Below are 20,030 nucleotides of genomic sequence, written 5' to 3' on the forward strand. Positions count from 1 at the left end.
GTAACCTTTAGCATAATGGGCTTACACACATCTCTTTCCGTAAGTATCAATGGCATTTTTTTCTTTATCTATAAATTTTCATTTGATTCTGCCTCTTTTTCTGATATATGCTGTTAATACTTGCAAAAGAACTTACCTACGCAGGTTTTAGACAACTTCAGTTTAACTCTATCACATCTTCAGAATGATAACATGCCCACTTACAAGTAGACAGCACTTTTTTTTTGGAAAGGCACATTCTTATTTTTCACTAACAGAAAAAAAAAAAATGTTGCATTTTCTCCATCATGCACAAGGGCAATATTACCACAGCAAAGGAAATGGCTCCTAATGTTCACATAATTTCTCTCTATCCAGGTGCAAGAGTATCCCATTCTCCTCAGAGTTTCTGATTGGCTTAAACAAAGTGGAAAAAAATCAAGGTGATGCATTACTTGGACAGAAAATTTCATATATATTGTGAGGACAGAGAAATAGAGTCAGGCCACATTTTGAGTAACATAAAGAGAAATGTCACCTCCTAATTCTACACAATTTCGTTTATTTCTGAGGAATAAATTCTCATTTTAACTTTTTGGAGGCTCCCATTTAAAAAGTATCTGGCTATTAATTCCTCAAATAACCTCTTCCACCGTCCCTTTAAAATGTTTATAATGAATAGGTAAGGTTTAAACCATGCAGTAACACAGATAATTAAAGTAAAAGTCAACTGGAGCCATTTCCCGGTTTATAGTCCTCCAGTGACTTCCCACTATACATGAATAGAACTCAGCTTCAAATATGGACGACAGTGTTGATTAAAATCTGCTCCCCATTCCAACCTTGATTCTCATCTCGTGAAACTCTCTCCTTCATCCACTAGTTCATAAGCTCTTTCTAATCCCCTAGCCCTTGGCAATCCCTTCCTCTGCCTGAGGAACTGATTTCCTATTCCTTTACAATATTTGGCTTTTTTTTTTTTTTCACTTTGAGTCTCAGAATAATAGCTTCTTAAGAACCATTCTATAACCGCTCTGGTTTTTTTATTTATTTATTTTAAAGATTTCATTTATTTATTTGACAGAGAGAGAGTTAGCGAGAGCAGGAACACAAGCAGGGGGAGTGGGAGAGGGAGAAGCAGGCTTCCTGCGGAGCAGGGAGCCCAATGTGGGGCTCGATCCCAGGGCCCTGGGATCATGACCTGAGCCGAAGGCAGACGCCTAACGGCTGAGCCACCCAGGCGCCCAACCGCTCTGTTTTAATTAGGTATGCCTGGTATGCATTCTGTTTCTCTATTTGGAGATATGTATCTTGATTTGCTATGGCTGTTAAAAGCTTGTGTGTTGTTTCAAAGGCTGCAGTCACATCGTGACAAATACGGCCATACAATGAGTGTTCTTAGGCCACAATGTTACCTAGCACAGCATTGTTTTTGAAATCACATTTACGGGTAATATTTCAAAGTTGGGAAATTTCACATAATAATCTTGATTTCTGACTTTACTTAAACGCCAGAAAATCTCACACCAGTGGTCTGGCTCTTCTCATAAACTAACTCCATAGAATTGAGTAGCAGCTGTATCGATGAAGAAGCAAGTGCTTTCCAATCCATGAAAGAGTCTCCACTCTTTTCTTCTATCTCTGAAATTGTTGACTTTACTCCTCTGTGGCCTCTTTATCTACAAGGACTCGTACTTTTTTTTTTTTTTTAAAGATTTTCTTTATTTATCTGAGAGAGAGAGAATGAGAGACAGAGAGCATGAGAGGGAGGAGGGTCAGAGGGAGAAGCAGACTCCCTGCCGAGCAGGGAGCCCGATGCGGGACTCGATCCCGGGACTCCAGGATCATGACCTGAGCCGAAGGCAGTCGCTTAACCAACTGAGCCACCCAGGCGCCCAGGACTCGTACTTTTTACCTTTGGTTTCTTCAAGTATTATTTGTGTCACTACAGATCCTCCAAGGCAGAAAAGGTGTGTATTTCACCATCGTAATGCTACATTTTATTCAGTGACTTGCATACAGTGGTTTGCTTGCACTCTATAAATATGTATTCGGTGAGCAAATGAATGGTGGAATTAATATTCCGCCAGAATCTAAGAATAATTTGCACCAAATTCTAAGATGGTAGTACATGAATGAAAAACTCATGATTGAAATGTGCTATGCTGATAAAAACTAATCAAACTTGCCCTTCCAAAGTTATCAAGGATGATTACTGATCCCTTCCCCAGCTATCATCTTCCTCTTCCCTTGTCTATATACGGCTTTTTTTTTTTTAAACAAACAAAACATTGCCTACCCATTCCTTTACTTTAAAATCTGTTTATTTTTTTGAAACAAATGGAATTCCTTCATGCTACTTTCATCTTCACTGCCAGAATTATTTCTCTTCCTATATCCTGAGCCTAAAATTCACAAAAACAAATGGACAAGAAAGGAAAATAACCACACTGTTAGGAGGGTAGAGTACACAAGACTTTTATTTTCTTACATCCTCAATCTCTTTAAATTGTTAGAAAGTTAGAACAACAACAACAAAAAGATTGAGTTCAGTATTAGGCAAAGCCTGTGAAGGGAGAAAGAGAAAGAGAATTTGGTAGAAATATTCCACTTAAATTATTCTACATGGTAGTACTGAATATGAAGTTGCCTACACAAAAATTGGTACCAACAATCAACCTACAAGGGCTGCCTCTTGATAAAACCAATTTGGAACTTCTTAAGCGTTTTTCTTCATTCAAGGATGATAAGATAGAAAAAATAAAATATTTTATCCATGCAACAAATATTTGGTTAACATCTACGGTGTACCATGCACTGTCATATGCATTTAGGAAGCAAAGGTGAAAAGGGAATACAGGTTCTTTGCTCTTATGAATCTTAAACGGTAATAAGTGCTTTATGAAAAATGTTCTCATAACAAGAGATGTGAAAAGTTATCCTTAAGCCTTATTTCAGCAAGAGCATGAGTGTGGACATGATTATGAACATGATTAAAGTAGATGACCCAGAAAAAATATTACTGATGTATTTTGTATTTTCAATATGGTACTGGAAGACACAGATGTCTCTAACGATAATAGCAAAAACTAATAAGGAGGTGAAAAGGCAGTACATAATTCTGTGAAAACAGAAATAAGAGGCAAAAGCATAATAAAATAATCATAATAAGGTAACTAATTGGAAAGTAATTTAAAGATAGTAAGTAACACATTTGGAATTATAGATACAATGGAGCATCAACCTGGAAAATGAAATAAAATTGAAGAGACTGGAGTTGTGCATACCAATTAAGGTGTCATTTGTGTTATCTGAGTTAGGATTAATGAAGGTATAGAAGATAGCGATGGGAAATCAGAGGAGGACATCAATTCATAAGTCAAGAAGAAAATGGGTAGGACAGGTGAAAAGGTATTGAGACACAATGAATTTAAGATTTCTTGTTTAGAGATGAGTTGACTAGAGATGCCGTGAACTAAGATGGAGCTCAGCACAGAGGAGGGTGGTAGGCAGAGAATTATTGGCATTCCTCCCATAAGATGTACATTTGGAGGTCAATTTTCTAGCTATCTGGCTGAAAAATAAAGTATTAGAGCTCAGGAGAGAAATACAAGTTATAGATTAAAATTTTAATTATTCTTTATAAAGTAAGATTGGAAAATTGGGGGAACACATGCTGAGAAGCACTAAAATGAGAATCTCTGCTTCTAAAATGTTGTTTTCCGTAACAGACTATATTTCCATTTTTTTGCATATGTTAAGTCACTATCACCTTAACTTTAGGTATCTCCCCAGTCTTACTACCCATCAGTCACTGCTTCCCTGCTTTCAATTTTTAATAAGAAACTTCTCATATTTCTACAATGCCCTCGGTTTTGTGGCTCCTTGTCTGCCTTTATGCTTTTCTTTCAGCTTCAAATGATTTATCTCTACTATATCCCTGTGAACTATGATTGAACCTTTAAATTTTAACCCCGATATCATTCCTGCAGTAATATTTTCCTGAACTCCTGGGTTAGATAAGGCCTGCTTATTGGTGTTTCAATACTACCTGTGATCAGTTTTCTTTTAGCACCTACCATGATATATTTATAGTACATAAATATAAGAACTATGTCTTATTCCTTGTTTTGTCATCAATAATTACTATGGTCCCTGGTACAGATAAGGTACTCAAATGTTTCTTAAACTTTACTTCAGAGAAAATATGAAAAGGAAATCCTAAGAATGACAATGCTTAATATCCATGGATACATTTTAGCGGATTACTAATTGGTTCATGTTCATTAGAGAGAATTTGAAGTATACAGATAAGCACAAAGAAGAAAGTGCAACTCATCTGTTACTCCCCCTCCCAGAGAAGATGATTGCTAATAATTCCATGTATGCAGGCATTTTGTCCTCTGCACACTTATGTACATATACATGTTGCTAAATTAAGATAATACTGTACCTTTTGCTTTAAAAATGCTTCTCTCATGTTGTAATACATCATAAATATTTCTTCTACAAAATAAATTGCAACTAATATATTGCATTACACTATGATATGATGCCATATTTTATTTAACCAATCACTGGCTTGGGAACATTAGATTTGTTTAATTTTTATTATTAAGAATTCTGGAGAAGAAGCCTCAAAATTAAATTTCATTATATAACTGTGATAATTTAATAATAATAAAATGATTGACAAGTAATTTGTCCAATTAGAATGCATATTTTATTTTTTTTAAGATTTTTAAATTTCTTTGACAGAGAGCACAAGCAGGGGGAACATCAGGCAGAGGGAGAGGGAGAAGCAGGCTTCCCACTGAGCAGGGAGCCCGATGTGGGGCTCGATCCCAGGACGCTGGGATCATGACTTGAGCCGAAGGCAGACACTCAACTGACTGAGCCGCCCAGGCTCGCCTAGAATGCATATTTTAAAGCTTAATGTATCTTTAAAATTACTCATCTGAAGAGAGGTACCAATTTAGACTCTGAAGCACTGCATGAAACTTGTATCTAAGTATTCCTATTCTCTACAAATATGGATACCATAGATTTTGTTTTATTTATTTTTTCTCACCTGATAGGCAAAATATGACATCTAATAGCATCAGTTTAATAATAATGTTGGTTACTAGAACAATGGAATATTTTTAAATATTATATTTTATTTGGGAAATTTGTACACTTTTTTACCATTTTCAACTAGAGTTTATAAATGTATACTTTTATAGGATAACTACATGAAGTAACTTATATTGACTTATTATTTGAAGTATACTGAACTTCTCTCAGCTTATTATTTTACTTAGAAGTACATCTTTTGATGATTCAAAATGTCAAAGCCTCTTAGAAGCCCTACAATAGAAAATCTCATGTATCTTGAGTTAAATATATTTTTTCTAAGTTTATTTTGCTATTGGACTCTTAATTTTTTATATTAACACATATAGTATTTGACAGAACTTGCATTATATAAGAAATACCTTGTGATATAATTTTTAATACATGGAGAAATTTTATGTGTAAAAAAAATCAGAAATTTTAAGAATACTCATAAAAATAATTGTCAGAAATATAGAAAAAGTAGAAGAAAGTAGTCTCTGGAAATAAACAGGGGAGATAATTTCCAGCAAAATGTGTGGTCAGAGAATTAAACACTGTAGAGTGGTAATATAGGATGAAAATGGAACGAGGTCACCCAATTGGGCACAGAGAGAGTTCTCATTTTATATTCATTAACAACAAATTATAAATACCTCTGAAGGTCTTGCTCTCATTAAAATGTCTACTAATAAAATAAATGTAGTAGAGATTTCAAATCCACATATATCATTTTTTATTTCCATTCAAAATATGTATCAAAATATATTTGAAAAGTTTCCCTGAAGATATCTTGATGACCGTGGTAAATACTTCACAGTGTGAATAATATCATATCTCTCCTGAAAAGGATGTTTTTCTATCATCTACTCCTGACAGGCTTTTTTTTTCCCCCTTAATTCTTTGGGTAGTTCCTCAGGGTAATATATTGCTATATATGTAGAATGCAACTCAACTGAAGTTTGAATAAATCATAGATTTCCAAAGCTGTATCTTTTAAATGAAAATTCAACTGAACAGCACAAAGCTAATCAAGAATTTTCCTAAAGTATTTTGCACTTTAGAAGGTTATTGTTGCTTTCTTACTTGAGAGAGAGATTGGATTAATCATATTAGCATAAAAAGTTCAAAATGTAGGTTTAAAAAAATGCACATTTTAAAACATATTTCTTTAGATATCTATATTGAATAATAATCAGATATTATAGCACCACAGGAAAACTTTCTTGGTGTCTTTGAAAAATGAAAGTTGGACTTGGAGACAAGAAGCAATAGGAAACACAGTCTTGCATATTTGAGTATTGTAGGGCAGGTGAATACAAGGCAATAGTCAGGTTTTTCATATTTCAAGATCTTTTTAATCATGGCTACTAATACACCTAGATATAAATGTTTCAGTGCATTTTATTTTTTTTTTTAAGATTTTATTTGTTTGAGAGAGAGAGAACAAGCAGGGAGAGGGACAGAGAGAGAGGGAGAAGCAGGCTCCCCGCTGAACAGGGAGCCCAGCACAAGGCTTGATTCCAGGACCCCAGGATCATGACCTGAGCTGAAGGCAGATGCTCAACCAACTGAGGCATCCAGGCACCCCAGTTTCAGTGCATTTTAAAAACAAAGGACATTTAGAACTTTCTGCATGATCTTAAATCAGTGGAATAATACCAGTGTTGATCTGTTTTGTCATCTGGTTGATTTTCTAAGAACAACATTCCCCTTAATACTAGAGTAATTTAAATGTTATATTACACCACAGTATATAAGTAACCAAACCAGTAGATACACGGTGGTTAGCATGTGGGTGTTCATGTGTATGTGTGCTTATGTGAGTGTGTGTGAGAGAGACAGAAACAGAGAAAAGAGAGAGAGAGAGAGAGAGAGATACAAATGCTACTAAAAAGGAAGACCTTGATATGCCTATGGCAAACTTTATTATTTAGAATATAATAAAAACTTGTATTTCTCATAATTGCATTTGAAGTCTTCACTTATTTTCAGTAAATTCTAAAATAAAAACCAAGCATTAAAAGTTGAATACAGTTTTGCAATCTTACTCAAGAATCCAACTGACAATAGAAGACAAACATATTGACATTAGTTCCATGTCTCTCTGGTATGTCAAGAACATACCTCATCTTAATTTCTAGAATATTTTCTCTGTGCTCTAGGAGGGCAGGGCACTCTAAAATGTATGATTCCCTGTTACGCTGTTCCATTTTCTTTTTAATTTTAATTTTATCTAATTAAAGAACAAATTAAGCTAAGAAGCCTGGTTGAAAGGCCTGTTAAGAGAAATGGAGCTTCTCAGTTCCAATCCTTTTCACTCCTGATTTCCACTCCTCAGAGGCAGATTCTTTCCATTATTTCAAGTTTTTCCCCCTAGTATATATATTTCCATATATTTAAATGATATGCTTATATTGATATTGCTTAATTTTTTGGTTGTTCATATTATGCCCTGACATTTATGCTAAGCCATGTACAGATACATACTTCTCAATTGTTTGATCTTGTTTCTTTACTCAATTTGAACTAAGTTATTATCATGAGCCGGTTTTTTATAATATGTTCTAATCCCACTTCCTATTTTCTTCTTAGCTTCTATTTAATTATTCACAAATTATTATTCATCATTCCTCTATGAATTCATTATTATTAAGTCATCACAATTATGTGATGAGATTTAATTTTGAGGCTGTTTACCCAGCATTCTTAACAATAATAAAATTAAACAAATCTAATGTCCAAAAACGAGTAACTGGTAAAAGAAATGATGGCATAACATTTTATTAGAATATAATACATTTGTTGAGATTTATTTTCAGAAAAATATCTTTAATATATTTTAACAGGAAAGGAGCATTTTAAGTGAAAGTTATAGTATTAAGTTAACAACATTCTCTGTTCTACTATCAATTAAGAAATAGAAAAACATATTTCATCTGATTTCTATAAATCTTACCCCAGAAGTTGAATGCACACTTAGTTGGACTAGACACCTTGGGAAAGAAGAGAAGATTAAATGAAGTAATTGAGGACACAAGGTAAGCATTTTTAATTTTTAACCGCCCCCCCCCCAACCTGATACTTACAGATATCCAATCACCCTACAGTTAGTGTAGGTGGGAGGTTTTTCTGCTTTTTCTTTGATTTGCATTCATTATATAATAAATTTATTCCTGGGCCATAAGTTTTTTTTCTTCAGTTTCTTCTGGGATATCCTTTTCTTCTATGCAACCTCCTCTTCTGGGTTAGGACCAATCTGCACTTTTTCAGTAAAGATCATTTCAATGTGACAGGGATGGCTCCCGAGTGAGTTAATCCAACCCTGAGCCTGTTAAATTCTGCACCACGTCTTTGGGACTGTTCACCTGGATGTGGTCAATGACCAAAGAATCTACATCTGTTTGTTGAGGTATCAGGTATCAAATTTGTTTTGTTTGTGTTCTATCCCTTCTGTATTGTTCTGTTTTTTAACTTAGCTGTTTCTTTTTTTCTTATTATGTTATGTTAGTCACCATACAGTATATCATTAGTTTTTGATGTAGTGTTCCATGATTCGTTTGCGTATAACACCCGATGCTCCATGCAATACGTGCCCTCCTCAATACCCATCATTGGGCTAACCCATCTCCTCTAAAACTTAGCTGTTTCTAACAGGAAACTTTATTTTTTTATGCTGCTTGGTACTTGCTGCACTATCACCACAAATATTGCATTTTTCTAATATTAGAAAGCTCTTAATGATTATATGTTTGTCACTTTTTTCTTTTATTATTATTTTTCAAAATGTGTTTTAGAACTACTTGAGGCCTCTTGATTTAGCCTTGTTGTCTTCATATTCTTCATGTTTATCTCTGTTCAGCTTTCATCACCAAATATTCAATACCAACTCCACAGTCACCCATTTTTTTACTGATTCTGTTCAGTAGAAAATGCACCACATACTAATTAAGTTTTGTAAATCAATTAATATGAAAAAATACACACACATATAATTTGCAATGATTTTGTTTTCACATCTTCATGTTCTTGATACACGCATTTTCGTAAGTCCTTGTTTTTTACATATTTACAAAACAGGATACATATATTGAATATAGTGTCCTTTCAGGGTTGTTCTACTTTTATTGGGAGTGTATCAACCTCCTTATAATTAATTTTTAAAAAATCTTTCTTGCTAAAAATTTTCCTCATGTCCCTCGATTTGTTAGTTTTCAGGCTCACCTTGATGAGAGGTTGTTTTTCTTTCCTCTGTATCTTCATCTCCTCCACTAGTGGTCTTGTAGAAACTCTACCTGGAGTCTTAAGTTGTCCATGCAGGAACTGTTCCAAAGGGGTGGGTCAGAGTTCCTGCCCCACAGTAAATTGGGATACACTGAGCATTAAAGCAGATGCCGAAAAGGCTGTTTTCTCTCTCCTTTGACCATTGCGGATACGCAGCTTAACAGATATGGTAGTTCCTTATTGTCAGTAATTGCTTGATACACTCTCATTTCACAGGTGAATGAGCCCCACACCAGTCCCTAGTTCTATGAAGTTGAATATATCTCCGGCCCTGCCCATGCATGGACATCTTTTGGTTTCCATTATCCTCACAAATCACAGGTCTGCCTTTCTGTCCTGCAGGCTCCCAACACTAGTTTCTGCCTATTGTTATAGGTTTCTGCCCATTAAAGTTCTATAATTTTCTATTCCTACATGTTAAGACAAGTGATTAAAATTTAAAGCATGGCTCTACCATGCATCTTAATGTAAAGTTACAAGTATTTTTCTCTATTTATGTCATTAATAGGCTCAAATTTTGCATTTTCCTATTTTACCTATAAGTAGCATCTCTCTCCTGAAGTATTGCACATAGATGTACATACAGAAGAAGGAGAATTTTTAAGTGTCCTATATCATATATTTTGTTTTAAAATAACTAGGTTTACACTCAAAAGAAGCGAATGCTCAATGATTACCAGAGGCTAGTACAAGAACGTCCATGTGAGCTTTATTCATGAAAGCTAAAACTTGGAAATACAACCCCCCCCCCCAATAGTCATCAATTTTGAATTCAGTACCTTTGTATGACAGTCTTTTAAAGTTATATCATGCTTGTATTGTGCGTTCTACTTCATATTTACTGCAAAATAATTGAAAAACACTCTTCTTTAGTGAAAGAAACCATTATAGGATCTTCAATCCCTTCTTTGAAGAAATGCTAAAATTTTAAGAAAATTAGAAAAATAAATCTCTCAGTTCTATGATAGTTAGAATTCAATAAAAATGCATTGTGTTTGAATTCTAAAAAGGAGAATTGAAAAAATGATTGTGTTTGTTAGTCATTTGTTTATTCACAAATGTTCTGCCCCTGTGGTCACAACTATAGGAGTAATAACCTATTGGTCCTATTGTCACTAATGAATAAATCTGTATATTTATTACTAGCTTTTATATATATTTATTAGAAAAGAATATTTATCAACCACAAATTTGATAATAGTGGAATAATTTAAAAATCTGCTCAATCACAAATTTGATAATAGTGGAATAATTTAAAAATCTGCTCATATAAACAGTCTCTTTTTGCACAAAGTAACATCTCGTGTATTTGAAGAAGTTTGTGACATATACAAATAGAAATTGTTTTGTCTTTGCTATTTCTTCCCATTTTCTTCCTCTGCACAAACTTGAAAACTAAGAGAACAGCTTTGCTTCCTCAACTACATATGATTTCTACATGAATTATTATAACAAACATATCAAATACGGTGCCATAGCATTGATTATCCTCTTGACTTTCAGATTTGCCTTCTGTATTTGCTGCTTTTATAGAACATTGTATGTAAGGTGCAAAATTACCCTTTGTCATGAACTTTTTATAGAAGTTTGGGACTTAACTGTGCCTGTATTAATCTGGAGTTTGTATACTTAAGTACTGAAAAACAGAAATAATTTTCTCAATTATTTCAGACAATTATTGAAGATGAATTTAATATTTAAATATCACTAGAATCAGCTACATAATCTGTATGCTACTGTCATTCCTGCAAAATAAACGAATTGAAGTTTGCTTGTCTTTTACACTGAAGAAAATAAGATAATAATGTTAAAAAAAACCCAAGCTTTTAATATCTTAAAGGTTCCAGGCAGTCAGAAGAACGCTGAAGAAAGGCTAGCATTGTTTCATGGTCCTTGAAGTGTACTACCAGCACTCCACTCCCCTCACCCCACAGTGGAATAGCTTCTTGTTCAATGTCTTAAATCCTTATAGAAATAAGAGTATAACTCCCATCAGTGAGGTAGATGCAATTTCTCCAAAAGAATTCTAGTGGAAACGCACTGATTCAAATTCATTTCCTCCCACTTAGTTTTTGGAACTTTGGCAGTGCTGATGCTCATTAGAACATATATTCCACTGACTCTGGTAGAGAGTACTGTGGAAGAAATAGCAGATTTTGCAGTCATACCAAGCTACTTGAGTAGTAATTCTCATCAACACCACCACACTCGGTGATATAGGAAAATACCTGTATACTCTGTATCCCACAGTAAATTGCTTTAGAGAAAGAAAGGGAAAATAATTACTTCAGAAAATCTAGTGATACTCAATTTTTGCTAATTCTGATTTGGTGACAGTTGGCTTGCCCCATGTCTTGAAATTTATGTCTGTTTAAGTTTCTCTTTTATTTACAGGGTGAATTTGTAGTGTAAATGAGTTTGCCATGGAAATAATTGTTACTTAAAATGAAACAAAATTAAAATAACCTTTTTACAACACTGTCAACTTTTAAAGACACTCACAGACATGTAATTGGAAAGATACTAAAGATATATTATTAATATGTCATTAACTCAGATTCACTCAGGACTTCTACATAGCCATGCTTTAAAAAAAAATACAGTTCTCTATTTCTAGATAAGGTAATTAATAAAGATTAGGGGTTTGGCTACATATAAGAGAAAACCCAAATAATTGGCTTCAACAAGAGAAAGGCTTACTTAGTTCTCCCATTAATTATGTTTGGAGGTTGGGCAGTCTATAATTTGCTAGGCAACTCCCAAACCGTTAGGGACACAAGCTACTTTCACTTCCCTGCCATGTCACTTGAGGCATGGCCCTTTCCTTTAGAGTCCAAGATGGCTGTCACTCCTCCAAAATCACATCCAATTCTGAGCCATGGAATGAGGGGAAGAAGAGCATGTCTGCTCCCTTTTACAGAGAACTTTCCGAATCCCCACACTGCCTGAGTACTCATAAGTGATGCCATCCAGGTTTTAGGTACACTGAAAATGATAAAGGATGTTGAAGTAGTCTCTTTTTACTTTTTATGGTAGTGGCATAATAGAATCACATTTTTAATAGCTTAGTAGGTCATGTAAACTACTGTTTTGTACCCAAAATACAAGCTTATTACACTCGTAGAATACCCTAACGTTGAGGGCTTATTTTTCTTTTAAATAAAGCTTCTAATACTGAACGTTGGCAATCATAACATTTCTCTCAAAATTTTTTTGCGAAGGGTTCAGAAAGAATGAAAATATTGCTAGTTTGATTCCATCTATTATTCTGTATTTTATTATGTATTTCTGTGGGAGGGAGAAGGATGACGGGAAGGAGTCTATTCTGTGTTGAAGTTGGGAGTGTGCCTGACGGCAGCTCTCTTGCTCTGATTTTCCACCTCCTCGGTGCCTGGCATTTTCCTCCCATTACCCAGCTCCAAGAATCCGTGTCTACCAGAGAATAATCCTCTGCCTCTTCACATGGGGAAATCCTCAGTCTAACTCTGGTATATCAAACCTAAAGCAGATATTAGTGGAAAGGTTATTTTTCCCAGAATTCATTAAAAACAATGTGGAATGGAGAAAACTGATCCAATAAGAAGTGGAGAGATGGTGAAAACTGTGTCTCATTTCCTTATGAAATCCTGAAGAATCAAAAACACTCATAAATGTATTGATTTTTCTCCAAATTCTACCCAGTGTCATCACACAGGAAGAAATATGTATTTTGCTGACCAAAAATACTTTGACCCCACTCCAAAATGACTATTACAGCTTTTCTGTGTTTAGGACCATTTGACTACTTCCTGAGACTGATCTCAATCTTAAGGAAGAGCGCATGGTCTGGGCTATCAGGAGACGTAGCACCAACATGAATACATTCTTTGTGATCCCATAATGTCTTCCACGATTCAAAGAAAAAAAAAAGGTATATGGTTTGATTGCTCAAAAAATAGTATTCCTTATGAGATATTATACATTTAAAAAATGTACTGGTAGTTTGAAGGAAAATATTAAAGCAATATCTTTTAAAAGTAGTGTTATTTGCTTATTTGCTAGAGTTGATAAAGTATTGAATCATGAAGGTCTCAAAGTAGACTTTGAATTACTTTATGTAAGTAAAGCTTGTGATAGAGTTTTCCAGTGCTTCTCTACTGTGCTATTCTAGAATTGAAATTAGTTTTTTAAAAAACTTAATATTTCAGAAATTCTTTGTGAACAATTTGGAATGTTGAGTCAGATAGAGGCTCATGCTTTATTTAGTTTACTTCTTCAACTGCATTTGTAAGCATCCTAGATATGACTGTTCCAAAACTGCATTTAGGAATGCCATTTGCATTCCCTCAGGGTAATTATAAGTATTAAATGAGGGAAATAAAAAGAGAAAGTTCTTTGTAAAGTACTTTATACAAATTAACTTATTGTATAAATTCTTAGTAATATATTTAACACTGTTTTAAGAAAGATAGCAAACTTCTTATAACTCTAATCTTCAAAAGTATGTTTTTTGATCAAAAATTGTGTTTTTTGGTGTTAGGCAGAAAATATCTAATTAAAGACAGTAAAATATACATGAAATGTCAAGTGTTATTTAAATTCCAAATAATACCTAATTTTTGTTCTTTGTACTTCAAGGATCAAAAATGCTCTATCATTAGATACCATAAATGGATTTTATGGATAACTTTATGATGTAATGCATAATCAAATCAATCATAAGTATGTGATTTAATAAAAAAGGAAGTTCCAAGAGTAGATAGATGTATTACATATATGTACACATATCTTAAAATTTCCTATTTGATCAACTTAATTTAAGATCATTTCATTTAAATGTACTAATGATATTTCATTGTAATGTAAGAAATTTTAAAATGAACAAAATGTATAAGCCTGGGAAATGAATATTATAGAATTTCTCAAGGTGTGGGGTTGGCATTTTTTGTTTTGACATCATATTCATTCCCACTTCTGCAGTAATAGTACTTGAATATCCCTACAGAACAGTCTTTTGCTATGCAGAATGTTGCTGACCCAACTCACAGAGGTGAGAGTATAACTCAGAGCTAGCTTGTCACAGCATAGCTACAGTGACTGGATCATAGATGGACATATGACCCCATCTGTGGTACATTGGCACTTTTATATTCAATAAATTAGAAAACAGAAAAAACAATATTGGGGAAATTCAAGTACCAAATTCCAGCTGTGATGCATCAGGAAGGCCTGGACAAGAGTAAATGGCAATGCATAGGTAAAGGATAGTACAGGTGGGCTCACATAGCCTTATAGATTGAACAGACAATCTAAAGTTGTATCTAATGAAGTCATACAAAAATATAGCACATTTTTGCTTTTGCCATTTTTCCTTTAGTAACTCATGTTCCTTTAATTAGAAGCAATATATAGAAATATGTAAAATAGAGATACTTGTAGAGTCTGTAAGTTTCCTGGATACCTGCACAGTCAGTTTTGTTCATATACATTTGCTACAATTGTGTCATTGAATCAAGCATCAACAACAATTTGCTATCTCAACTGGAGCTTTGACTCAATGACTCAAGGTTTCTTGTAGGGAATTGAACAAAGCAGACTTTGATTTTACTGTGACAATTAAATATTTGTGGAATGATAAAAGTTCCTCATTTTAATTATAAGATGTGTACTTATTAGCATAAAGCAAAAGGCTTCACTGTGAAGCTTTTTTGAATGCTCTGTACTGATCTCATCCCAGGCTAAAAAAAGTAGATACTGGTCAACCTGCTTTAATAATAGAAAACAAACATCATTTCTTTGGATTACACTTCTCAAATGAACTGATTTTATGAAACCTTTCATTAGCTTCATCAAGACATGTTGTAATCAAACCACAGTCCCAGAGATCAAGGGAGAATGTCAGCTTTAAGTGGAACATGTGTACCACAAGCAATTTTTAACAAATACTTCATAGTGCAAATGCTTAATATCCACATACATTTTCTGTAAAAGGGCATCTTTGTGTCTAATTATAACTTAATTTATTTCTCTTTTAAACACATTATAATCAAAAGATCAATGCTGCTTTTTGAATAATCCAGGACACTTTGGTTATTTTTACAGCATGAGTTTTATGATGGATCCAACTTGTTAGGAGATTGAGAAAATTTTAAATATAAACTTTAAAATATTATACCTTTTGAGTGATTTTTAACAACTTTGTATGATCAAATTAGGACACAGTTATGCTATTTACCCTGAAGGATGTATTTTTTCCACAATCATTTTGCTTTTATTGACTTTTACTCACTCACTTATTGAAGTCAACTTGTTAAATGTTCATACAGTCCTTAATATGTGAACTGCTAAAGGAGACAAAAAGGCTGAACCAGACATGTTCGTCCTAATTTTCTTCTAATGCTGAGTGAAGGAAATATGTTACTCATGAGATATAAACAGCATGTTGTAGGTAAGCAAAAAAAAAAAAAAAAGAGAGAGAGAGAGATTAATTCTTTCTGGTAATATTAGGGAAGATTACATAGAGAAGTGGAAGAGGGATCACTTCTTGACATTGAAAGATTTCAAGTCTTGTCCATCTCTAAATATATTCAGTGAGAAATATTTGGTGCTATCTTCAAAAATGGTAAAAGTTATTTTTCGTGAATAATAAACTTGCATCTAGAAGTTAATTTCTAGGAAAGTTTGGTATTTATAAGATTGCCTCACTGAATATATCATTAAAAAAATATCTACCATTAAAGATTTGGTTATAGAATGACTGCTATAGCCAGATGATAGCACATTATTCATCTATCAAAAGGAATTCAGGAAACCTATCTATACTGGTATAAAATGGTATCCAGCATATACTAATTAGAAAGAAGCAAATTGTCAAAGATTATGGTTATCCTTACATGAATAAGCATATACATAACCACAAGAGGAATTTATACCCACTCTTTTTTTTTTTTTTTAAGATTTTTATTTATTTATTTGACAGAGATCGAGAGCACAAGTAGGCAGAGAGGCAGGCAGAGGGAGAGGGAGAAGCAGACTCTCCACTGAGCAGGGGGCCTGATGCGGGGCTCGATCCCAGGACCCCAGGATCATGACCTGAGCCGAAGGCAGACGCTTAACCGACTGAGCCACCCAGGCGCCCCAATTTATACCCACTCTTAATAATTGCATTTTTAGTGGTGTAATCTGGCAGAGTATCACTTTATATAACATATATTTTAGCAGTCATTGAATTTTTGAAGGTATATGTACCACTTCTGAGATCAGAAACTTATAAAGATAGTCACTGATTTCCCTAAGCCCCTCAATAGCCTTTCTAGCTACCACCTGATTTCTCTTTTCCTTCTGAGTGAAACTGAAAGAATATTTTTCACTCTTCTTTGGTTCTTCATCTCCATTCCTTCCTCAAACGAGGCTCTCCCTTTTTACTTTATCTCACCATAATTTTTCAAGAAAAAAAAAAGAGTCAGAAAGCAAAGAGAAAAGAAGGGAAAAGAAAAGAAAAATATATCATCTTTTTGGTGTAAATTAAAATGAATTCTTTTTTCAGGCTTTATGCGAGAGTATTCTTTTCCCTTGAACCAGTACATTCTATCATTTTCTTTTTACCTCTCCTGTCTTCTTACGGACTCCTTTTTTGTTGTTTATCTGCTCTTCGGCAATAGAAAAAACATTCATTGCTTACTGAACAGTCAATCCCACTCTTTACACCTGTTAATTAAATTTCAACTTTGTCAAAATATTCACCCCTCCCCATCATTTCTCAAGAGAGATTTACCACATCTTTGACAGGGAAGTAGACATTGAGTGGACTGAGCCAGAGTGGTTCCATTTTTGGCTAACAAGAGGCTTAAGGGTGGCCATGTGTTGTGGTCATAGTCAATGGCATTTTAAAACCTATCTGAGGTCACAAATATGAATGTCTTTCTTTCCCTGATTTTGCCTTATTTTAATATGATACCTACAAGTGCTGTAGTACTTTGTAATCATCCATAGTAGAGACACTCTGAGGGCAAAGACAAAAATGAGGATGGTGGAGCACAGACATAAAAGAAAACCCAAGCCCTTAATGGCAGTGTTGAAATGTTACAACAATCTAGAGAACTGCTATCAAGTTGTTATTTGAGGAAGTCTGTTTTCTTGTTGTTAAGCCAATTTGAGGCTTCCAGATACAGCTCAAAGCATCCTAAACAAGAGAATGGCTACCTGTTCTAGAATGCCACATTCATTATGGGTCATTCTCAGACTATTAATCGTCTGAATGGCCACACACAAAGCCATGGCCTTGGGAATCATAATTTCTAGATCCCTAGCTGAGACTTCTCTGCTACACACATACTGATAAATCACATTGCCTACTATCTTCATGTTGGTGGCTCATGTGCACTTTATAGTCAACCTGTTCTCAGTGAAATTAATCTTCTACTCTGTAACCTCCACCCCAAGTCAGAAACTTAGGTATCATCTTAAATTTCTCTTTCCCCCTCAAGTATTTATCCTTTTAATCAGCAAATAATGTTGATTCTACCTCATTAGTATATTTTATCTCTCTAGGGGCATGATCATATAGTGGTTAAGAAGAGGGATTCTAGAGTCAGACTAACCAGGTTTAAATTCCATCTTGACCACTTCCTCAGTATGTACTAATTGTGACATTCAGTGAATCACTTACTTTCTGAGATCTCTCATCTGTAAAATGGGGACAGACACAATTACACATATCATATGGGGTTGTTATTTAAATTAAAAGGGTTGATAAGTATACAACAGTGTACAGAAAAGTACTCAGTAAGTATCAGCCGTGATAATTTATTTACTTCTTGATGTTATCCTCCTCACTTCACTCCAACTGCTCCTACTTAGTTCAGGCCCTCACTCACCATTTCTCATCTGAAAACAGAACTATACCTTCCTCATCTCCTTTCTCATCTATATTCAACCCATTCTCATGTTCTAAGAGGTCTCATCTAGTTCTTTCTTCTGTCGGTGACCTTTCTCAGAAAAATCTGCTCACATAACCACTGGCATGGAATCTTACCATGATTCCTGTTGCCAATGGCATAAAATCTTAGCTCTGTAGCTCAGCAGGCAATGCCCTGCCATTCCTCCACAGTATCTTCCTTACTTTTACTTTCCCAGAAACACTAGCTCTCTCAAACCCCAAGGCATTTGCAGGCACCATTTCTGATGACTAGAAAGTATTTCTCTCTTTTCCTTACTTTTGTTACACATTAGTCTTTCAGGACCATCCAAGTTTCCACTTCCTCCAAACATTCTTTATACCTTCAGGGCTCACTAGATAGACACTTATGCCCTGTGTATGCTTGTATCTCAACCATATCCTTTTCCTGTATTGCAAACAGTTGTCTGTGTGTATTGACTGTTGTTTTTTTTTCTTGTTTTTCTTAGGATATAGGCTATGTGAAGCCAGATATTGTGCCTTTTATCTCTGTATCCATAGGACCTACTATATTGATGGTCACATGACAATTATTCAATAAATGTGCTAACACAAGAAATTAATGAGTTATGCCTAACCCTTCATATCTAGCTATCTGAAAGTCTATTAGCCTAAAATCTACCAACTCATCTAAAATACCACCACATTTCCCCAAGGTAATCTCTCTCTCCTTTGAAACCACTGACTCTATGTAACTAAGTAAGCAATTAATTTAATGTATCAGTGGAAAACTCTTATTTATTATATGAACTTCTCCATTAAATTCATTCAAGAAATACTTCTTGAATAGCTATTATGTGCCAGACTCTGTCGTAGGAAGTCAGAACACTTCAATGAACAAAAATGATAAAAATTTCTTCTTGAAGCTGCTTACCTTCTAGCATGTGTTGACAGAAAATCTTTTACTATCTGTTAGTTCCAATTTTCCTCTTGTCTTCCCAAGAATATTATAATCTCCATAATACCCATGACTTTTTCCTCACACTTCATAGTTTTCAAAATGCTGATATTGTCTCTTGAATTTAAATGTTCTCTTTCTCAACCTTTCTCCTTCTTCTCTTTTTGTTTCCTGCCTTTTTCTCACTTTCTCTCCTTTTTGCTCAAAAGTAGACATGCATTTAATTATATATCATTAAACTGTATAGTTTCTCTCAAATTTCACATATATTTCAACTATTCCATTCTGCCTTTCAGGCATTCGAGAATTTTGTATTTTAATACTGAGAAGCTGGGACTAAGCACTGATAATGAGCATATAAAATTTCATCACAGTAGTCTGTTTTCTTGAATCATGTGCTGCTTTCTCCTGAAATGTGATCCGAAGAGGTTCCTTTGAGACTAATACTGATGACTCCTAGATCACATATGCTGCTTAGGTGTGGTTGGTAAAGTAGACAAATGTGCTTACCTGAGTTTTTCCTTTTGAGTCAAAAATAAAAATGAAGTACTCACTGCCTATCTCATCATGGATGCATACTTAAACCACAAAATTCATGTACAGGATCAAGATGGCACTTCCTCATTTTGTTGGGGAGTGTGACAGTCAGAAACAAGTTCTTCAACTTGTTGGCTTTAACTTTAAATAATCCTTTAATGTGAAGACTACCATGATCCCTCCATTTTACAGTTTTGTTTCTAACTGCATCTTACTCTTAAGTGTATGCTTGCGTGTGTGTGTGTGTTTGTATGTGTATATGTGTATGTGCTGTATGACACTCATTTCTCCTTAAATGAATCC

Source organism: Mirounga leonina, unplaced genomic scaffold, assembly GCF_011800145.1.
Source record: "Mirounga leonina isolate KUSES-001 unplaced genomic scaffold, KU_Mleo_1.0 Mir_127, whole genome shotgun sequence".
NCBI classification, from domain to species: Eukaryota; Metazoa; Chordata; class Mammalia; order Carnivora; family Phocidae; genus Mirounga; species Mirounga leonina.